General features: G+C 33.5%; 1 long non-coding RNA gene across 1 annotated transcript; it reads right to left on the bottom strand.

Moving 5' to 3' along the window:
• Window positions 1-5,745: 5,745 nt before the first annotated feature.
• Window positions 5,746-6,805, bottom strand: LOC112455909. Its single transcript, XR_003040902.1, has 3 exons — window positions 6,657-6,805; window positions 6,418-6,560; window positions 5,746-6,270 (listed from the first exon to the last, which is right to left on the bottom strand). It is a non-coding gene; the product is annotated as an uncharacterized LOC112455909 (long non-coding RNA).
• Between the last annotated feature and the right edge of the window lie 752 nt (window positions 6,806-7,557).

Raw genomic sequence — 7,557 nt, 5'->3', positions numbered from 1 at the left:
TAACGGTCCTATTTCTCTTATTGTTATGATTATTTTTTATAATAATTTTATTTTATTGCCCATTATAAGCATATTGTATATATATTTTTTCAATTTTTCCTAATATGCATATTTTTTTAAGTTACAAAAAATGCAATATGTATAAATAAAATCTAATTAATATTTATTGATTTACGCAATCTAAATTTAAATCAATTTCGATCTGACAATACAAATTAAAATTAATAATGAAAGAGAAACCACAATAAAACCAAGTACATCTCTGAAATATTTTTGAGCAAGATTAATATTTTTTTTTTTAGCTTTTTATAACATTAAATAAAATATTTATAATACCGTAAGATTATTAAACAAATAAATTACTAATAAAATATTAATAGATGAAATCCATATTTTTAATGTAAAATACATAAGTTTAGATTAGATTATGACATAAAAACTTGTATAGTTGAATCTTCTCCCATTTTTCCTGTTCCAACCACGTCTCCATCAACCCCTCGACATCCCATTTTCTTATCCTTTCCCAAACCCTTCCTGTTTTCCCTTCACTCCCGCTACATTCCAAAAACCTATCTTTAGGCTTCCTTCCTGTTCCTTCCCCTTCTCCTTTCTCCTGCATTCCTTTCTTCCCCCCACCCTCTTTTTCCTCTCTTTCACTCCTTTTTACTTTCCACACTCTACTCTCTCTGACTTCTTTCCCCCTTTCCCTCAGCCTCACCACTCACTCTTCCTCCCTACTCTCCCTCTCTTCCCTCTTCTCTCCGTCCACCCTTCCCATCGTTTCTCTTCCCTCCTCACTACCTTTCTATTTCATTTTTCCGTCTCCCTCTTTTCTACTCTTTCCCTTCTTCTCTGTTTTTCTTTCTCCCCCTCCTTTTTTTTGCTTCTCTTTCTCATTTCCCCTTCCATCTATCAGGGCTTCTTTTTCCTCATTCCAACTCCACCACCTCCCCTTTATCCAAATCTTTCCGTACTTTACCCAATCTCTCCTCCTATTCCTTCTCTCCTTCTCAGCTATCCTCTCCAGGCTCCATTGCATTTTTCTTTGATTCTTTTCTTCAAGGTCATGTCATTCTCTATTCTTTTCATCCTCCCTTTTAACATTCTTCTTCTGCATTACCTCTCTTTTTCTTACTCTATCTTTTAACCTAACTAAAACCATCTTCTCTTTCCCCGTCTTTCTTCCTATCTCTTTTACCTCCTTTATTCCTCCCTCCTCCCCATCTCTAGCCATAGCTTCTCTACTGCTTTCTTTCGCCTTCCCTCCTCCAAATGATGGAATACAGCAAAATACAAGTGCACAGCTCTTGTATTTTTTGTTTAACTTAATATCTTGTATATCCCTCCTGTGTTTAGGATATACGGCAAGTTAGCATGCGGGATTTGGGCCATAGTACGGATACTTTGTAAAACTCGAAATCTCCTATGTGTTTTCCTTCTTTTTTTAAATAATATAACAATAATCTTTATTGCACTTATCGTTTTTTATTTTCTTTTAAACATTTTTTTGTTTTATAATTTGTTTATCATTCTTACATTTTAATAAACTTCTTACACACATTTTATAACTTATTATGATATTTTATTGCCTTATTTATAAACATTGTTTGTAATTATTTATAAGGCTTACATTTTACCCATGAATGTCATATAACCCACCCTTATTCTGATATATGGCAAAAATGCAAGTGTTTCTAAGTTTTTTTTATTAAATACAAAGAATCAATATTTTATGTTTCTAATAGTAGACAGTATAAAGTTATTATTATTATAATTCATTTGCCTTAAGCATAGTAAATAGTATTCGATAAATTAAGTTTCCCTTAGCTGCGGCGTATATACCGGAGTTACCCTGTTATATGTTTTTGTAAACAGATTGAAATCAAACTGCAAATAAATTATTCATTATTATCTAACGCATTTAATGTTCAGCATCGACTCGTTATCTGTTATTAGTTTAGAGAAATTAACAATTCATCACCTTTTTCCCCTTTCTCTTACATAATATATGTACTATGTGTATTATAGGTACAACTAATAATAATAGTTTTGATCCTTTTAATTTTAACAATAATATTAATTAATAGTAATAGAAAACATAAATACAGAGTATTCTGAAAGTTAAATACGTAGTATAACAGCACTCTCTCCAATTCCTTTGAAATTTTCAAATTTTAATAAATTTGTAGCTCATTATATAATTAATACACTTAAAATATCACAATGTCGGCAAGTAAGGAAATGATAATTAAAATAATAATTTATGGATATACATTTATGGATATACATTTATTTTCTATCACGTCCTCTCCCGCCGCTTTACTTTTCTTCAGCCCTTTCAGCACTCTCTCTACCTCTTCCCATCCTATCCCCTCTCCTTTCTCTACTTCCCCTTCCGACCCTGCTCTCCCTCCTCTCCTTCTCCTAGCCTTTGCTTGTATTCCGTTCCTTCTAACATCTCCCTAAAGTCTTTATCTCACTCCTCTATTGTTATCTTCTTATTAATTTCTACCCTTTTTCTCCTTTCCTTGATTATTACTTCCACACCTGCTTCTCTGTCCTCGCCTCTCTTACCTCTTCCAGCAGATTTCTCTTTTTTTCTTCTTTTTTCCTCTCACACATTTCTTTATACTTTTTCTTTCCTCTTTTATAATCTCCTTTGTGTTTTTTCCTCTTTTCCAGTTTCTTAATAACTTTTCTATCTCCTCCCTCTTCTTCCTACAGTCCCCATCCCACCATACTCCATTTTTTTCTGCTTCTCTTTTTACTCTTTTCATCCTTACTTCCATCCTAATTCTCTTTATCAACTTTTCGACCTCTTTATCTATTGCCCCTTCCCCCCAACCTTTCTACCTCCACCGTTTTTTTTCTAAACTCCTCTCTCGTTTCTTCCGACCAGTCCGTTTTTTCCACCCACCTCTCTACCTCCGCTATTGTCACTCTCCTCTCACCAACCCCCCTTTGTCCACCCGTACTGCTACTGATTGGTGATCCGAATCTACCCCACCTCCAATCTTGTCATTCTTTCCCAAGCCTTCCTATCTCCTTTCGCGTAATTGATCATTGTTTCCCCCCTTTCTCCTGTAAATTCACCCCTCCTTTGCTCCGTTCATAATTCCCCACCCTTCCTCTTCAACCCATCTAATCAGCCCTTCCCCCTGCCTATTTATCATTTTATCTTTCGATTTTCTTTCAACTCCCTTTTCTCCATCCTCCAGCGCTCTTTTCTCCACTGTTCTCGCATTGAAATTGCCCCCCACTATCCATCTCTTTTTTCTCCCTTTCTCCTCCTTCACCGATTTTATCTTACCCATTATCATGTTCAAGTTGCCGCTTACGTAAACTGTTGCCAATCTCCATTTCTCCTTCTTCCATCTTACTTCTCTAATCATTAAACCCTCCTCCTTTATCCATTCTTCTTCCCCTTCTAACCCCTTTCTGACTCCCATCATTATTCTACCTATTGCTCTTCCTCTTCTTCCAACTCTTTTTTTCTTTACACCCTGTATCCTTCAGTTGAACTCCTTTGGCACGTTATTTTTTATCTTCTCCCGTTCCTCCTATTTCAGCCATGTTTCCACCAACCCCACGACATCCCACTTTTTTATTCTTTCCTAAAACCCTTCCCGTTTTCCCTTCACTCCCGCTACATCCCAAAAGCCTATCTTTGGGCTTCCTTTCTGTTCCTTCCCTTCCTCCTCTCTCTTGCATTCCTTTTTTTTCCCCTCCCCCCTCTTCTTCCTCTCTTTTACTCCTTTTTACTTTCTACACTCTACTCTCTCTGACTCCTTTCTCCCTTCTTCTCAGCCTCACCACACTCTCTTCCTCCCTTCTTTACCTCTCTTCCCTCTTCTCTCCGCCCACCCCTCCCATCGTTTCTCGTCCCTCCTCACTACCTTTCTATTTCATTTTACCGTCTCCTTCTCTTCTACTCTTTCCCTTCTCCTCTGTTTCTCTTTCTCCCATCTCCTTTTTTTTATTCTTCTCTCTCATTTCCCCTTCCATCTATCAGGACTTTTTTCTTTATCTTAACTCCACCTCTTCCCATCTATCCAAATTTTTCCGTACTTTACCCAATTTCTTCTTCTATTCCTTCTCTTTTTCTCAACTATCCTCTCCAGGCTCCATTGCATTTTTCTTTGATGCTTTCCTACAAGGTCATGTCATTCTTTATTCTTTCCATCCTCCCTTTCAACACATTCTTCTTCTGCATTGCTTCTCTTTTTCTTACTCTATCTTTTAACCTAACTAAAACCATCTTCTCTTTTCCCGTTTTTCTTCCTATCTCTTTTACCTCCTTTATTCCTCCTTCCTTCCCCATCTCTAGCCATAGCTTCTCTACCGCTTTCTTTCGCCTTCCCTCCTCTACCTCCACCCCTTTCACTACTACATTGTTTCTCCTTCTGTCTCTCTCTTCTAACTCTCTCCACCTTTCTAGCTCTCTTACCTTCGCTTCCATTGCTTTATCTCTTTTTCCTATCTCCCACTTTCTTTCCTCTTTCACTTCTCCCTGCCCTTCCTTTCTCCCATCTCTCCATCTCTTAACTAATATATAATATATTAGTTAACTTTTTTATATACACTACCGCTCATTAACTTCAATATACCCTTATATTTGTTAATTTCTCTGTAAAGGATGAACATGATACGTATGTTTTGTACAGAAATGAATACATTTGCTGTTATAAACACTTGCATGTATTGCATTTTTATATATTATTTATATAAAAATGCGATGCATGCAAGTGAAATGTTTATAACAGCAAGTGCATTCATTTCTGTGCAAAACACGTATCATGATGTTCATCCATTACAGAGAAATCAACGAATCTGTTGTATATTGAAATTAATGAGCGGTATATATAAAGAAATTAACTAATATATAAATTTAAATATATTTGCAATATAATAAATATTTTTATAATATATTATACTTTTCTCTATATTGTTCCTTCTCTCTCCTTCTTTCTACTTTTTCTATCTCTATACTTTTTTCTCGTCTTAAAATACTTTTTACTTTTATATAAACAGTTTAAGGTATCGATACAATAAATAATACTATAAAAGCTACATTTGGATGGAACGGTAATAATTTACATATCCTACCTCATAACAGCGTAATAAATGAGAACGATTCATAGGAATAAATGTGATAGTATTTATGAAATAAAATTAAGTATGAAATATACACATTTAAGAAATATAACTTTAATGATTATACTATCTTACGCGTCATTAACAGGCGAAGCAAATAGATGCTATGATATACAGGACACCTTTAAACAATTGTTTCATTTTCTAACATTTTTCAGATATACTGTAATATAATCGTATAATCGTCATATTTTTTTACACAGGAATACTAACGCAAAATTATTCGGGCATTGACACTACTAAAATTAAAAAATCAGATGAAGGGTTAGGTAATGTACATACATATTTTTAATTCACATATTTCTCATTTACTACCAATCATCATTTCATAATGATACATTTGCAACGAAATAGATACGCCAGTACCCAAAACGTATATCTGTAATCTAAACACAAGTTTTTATATTTTGGAAACGATACAATAAGTGTCTTAAAATACTTTTTACTTGTTTCTAAGCAGCATAAAATATCGATACTATCCGAATAGTATAAAAGCTACATTTGGATGGAACGATAACAATTTAGACACCCTACCTCTATAATTATGTTAAAATCGTCAGATATACTGTAATATAATCGTCATATTTTTTTTACACAGAAATACTAACGCAAATTATTCGGACATTGTCACTAAAAAATTAGATGCAAATAGTTTGTAATCATACAAAGATAGACATCTTTTTAATTCACAACATATCTCTCATTTACTACCAATCATCATTTCATAATGATGCATTTGCAACGAAATAGATACGTCAGCAACATTTGAGACCATCGACTGGAAAAAGCATTCCTCTTTGTCTATTTGTTGTGACGGATAAAATCGTATAATTTCAGCACTCAGCAGTGGATTCACTTCAATTGATGCGATTTTAAGACAGAGCTCAATTCAAAGAATCTTCGTTGTTACTAAATATGCTTACAAGGCCTGTGAATAGCGCTAATTTCTCTGCCATGCGCATATCATTCTTTTTCGTGGCTGTATCCTGATTAGGCATCATCTTGTCCGCAATATGTGGTCTTGTGATCTTTAGGATGTCAAGCTTGACGTGTGCAAACTTCATATGACCAATGAACCTTAATAGTATCAATTGCTTCGCATAACTCACAAGTCTCCTGCAATATTTTTTAAGCATATTATGAGAAAATGGAAATACTTAATGCTAAAAACTCTCAATTGCTTTAAATACTTAATAAAAAATTAAAAAAATTTAGTTATTCTGTACACGATAAAAAACAAAACTGCAATATATCTAATCTTACCAGATCTACTTTGTCTCAGTTGTTGTATTTTCCAATAAAGTCTAATGTCATAACGTGTTCACATACAGAGGTCATTTTAAAATTTACAGTCTCGGATCTAAATTGACCTACCCATTCGTGGACGGAACAAAAGCCATTCAGTCCTAAAGATATTCGTAGAAAAAATTTATTATTATAGAAATGAGGAAGAAAGAAAGAGGAAGCTGAAGAAGGAAACAATTCAAGTGTTATCAACATACGTTTTTTGATATTACATCGTCCATTACTCAATATATTAGCCAGGGATGCTGCCAAAGAAGGTTTTTCAGTTACCATCAAAGCGGTTTTCATTTTGACGCAATATTTTCTTCATATGGCATTACAATTGATTTCTTCTTCTGTCATGTGGCACCGATTCTTAATACTCTGACGAGCTCGACACGGCCAAGATTAAAGGCTTGGGCACATTCATCTCCGAATCGTGAGAGGCAAGGGGACTCACGCAAATCAAACATTCCGAATCGTGAGGAGCTAAGAAAATAATGAATATGCAATAAGCAGTATATATGAAATAGAGATAAAAAGACTGAAGAATATAATAAAATTAGAAAAAATTGCCAATATAATAAAAAAGTTTGCAAATTATAAATTTACTGTTTTCTCACAATTTTAAGTGTACAAATTAGAAATTTGCACATTGCTTCATCATTTTATTTTACTCATAAAGCTTCCTTTATGAAGAAGTCAAATTAATAAATATTAATAATTATGTATCAAATAAAATATAAGCTTCTTCAATAGAAGAGCTTTATAAGTGAGCGAAATAAAATGATGATGCAATGTATAAATTTCTAATTTATACATTTTAAAATGATGAAAAAGCAATATGCAAATTTCTAATTTGTACACTTTTTTATATTAATAATAATAGCTAATTGTTTACCGAATATTAAACATGGATAAATGATGTATTATGCGCATCATGCGTGAAACAGAACACACTTATAGACATGTAACTATCATATATACTCTGTTTCATAAATTAATATAAAATATGTATTTAATATAAACATTAAATTGTGAAATGTTCAATATTCTTGAAACAATAATAATTTTTATTATTACCTCTCCATATATCTTAAATGTACATGAATTTTCTTC

The sequence above is a fragment of the Temnothorax curvispinosus genome, unplaced genomic scaffold (assembly GCF_003070985.1).
Source record: "Temnothorax curvispinosus isolate PA1 unplaced genomic scaffold, ASM307098v1 QBEX01006513.1, whole genome shotgun sequence".
In the NCBI taxonomy this organism is placed as follows: domain Eukaryota; kingdom Metazoa; phylum Arthropoda; class Insecta; order Hymenoptera; family Formicidae; genus Temnothorax; species Temnothorax curvispinosus.
Note: the sequence above shows the minus strand (reverse complement) of the source record. Positions and strands in the feature narration are given on the sequence as shown.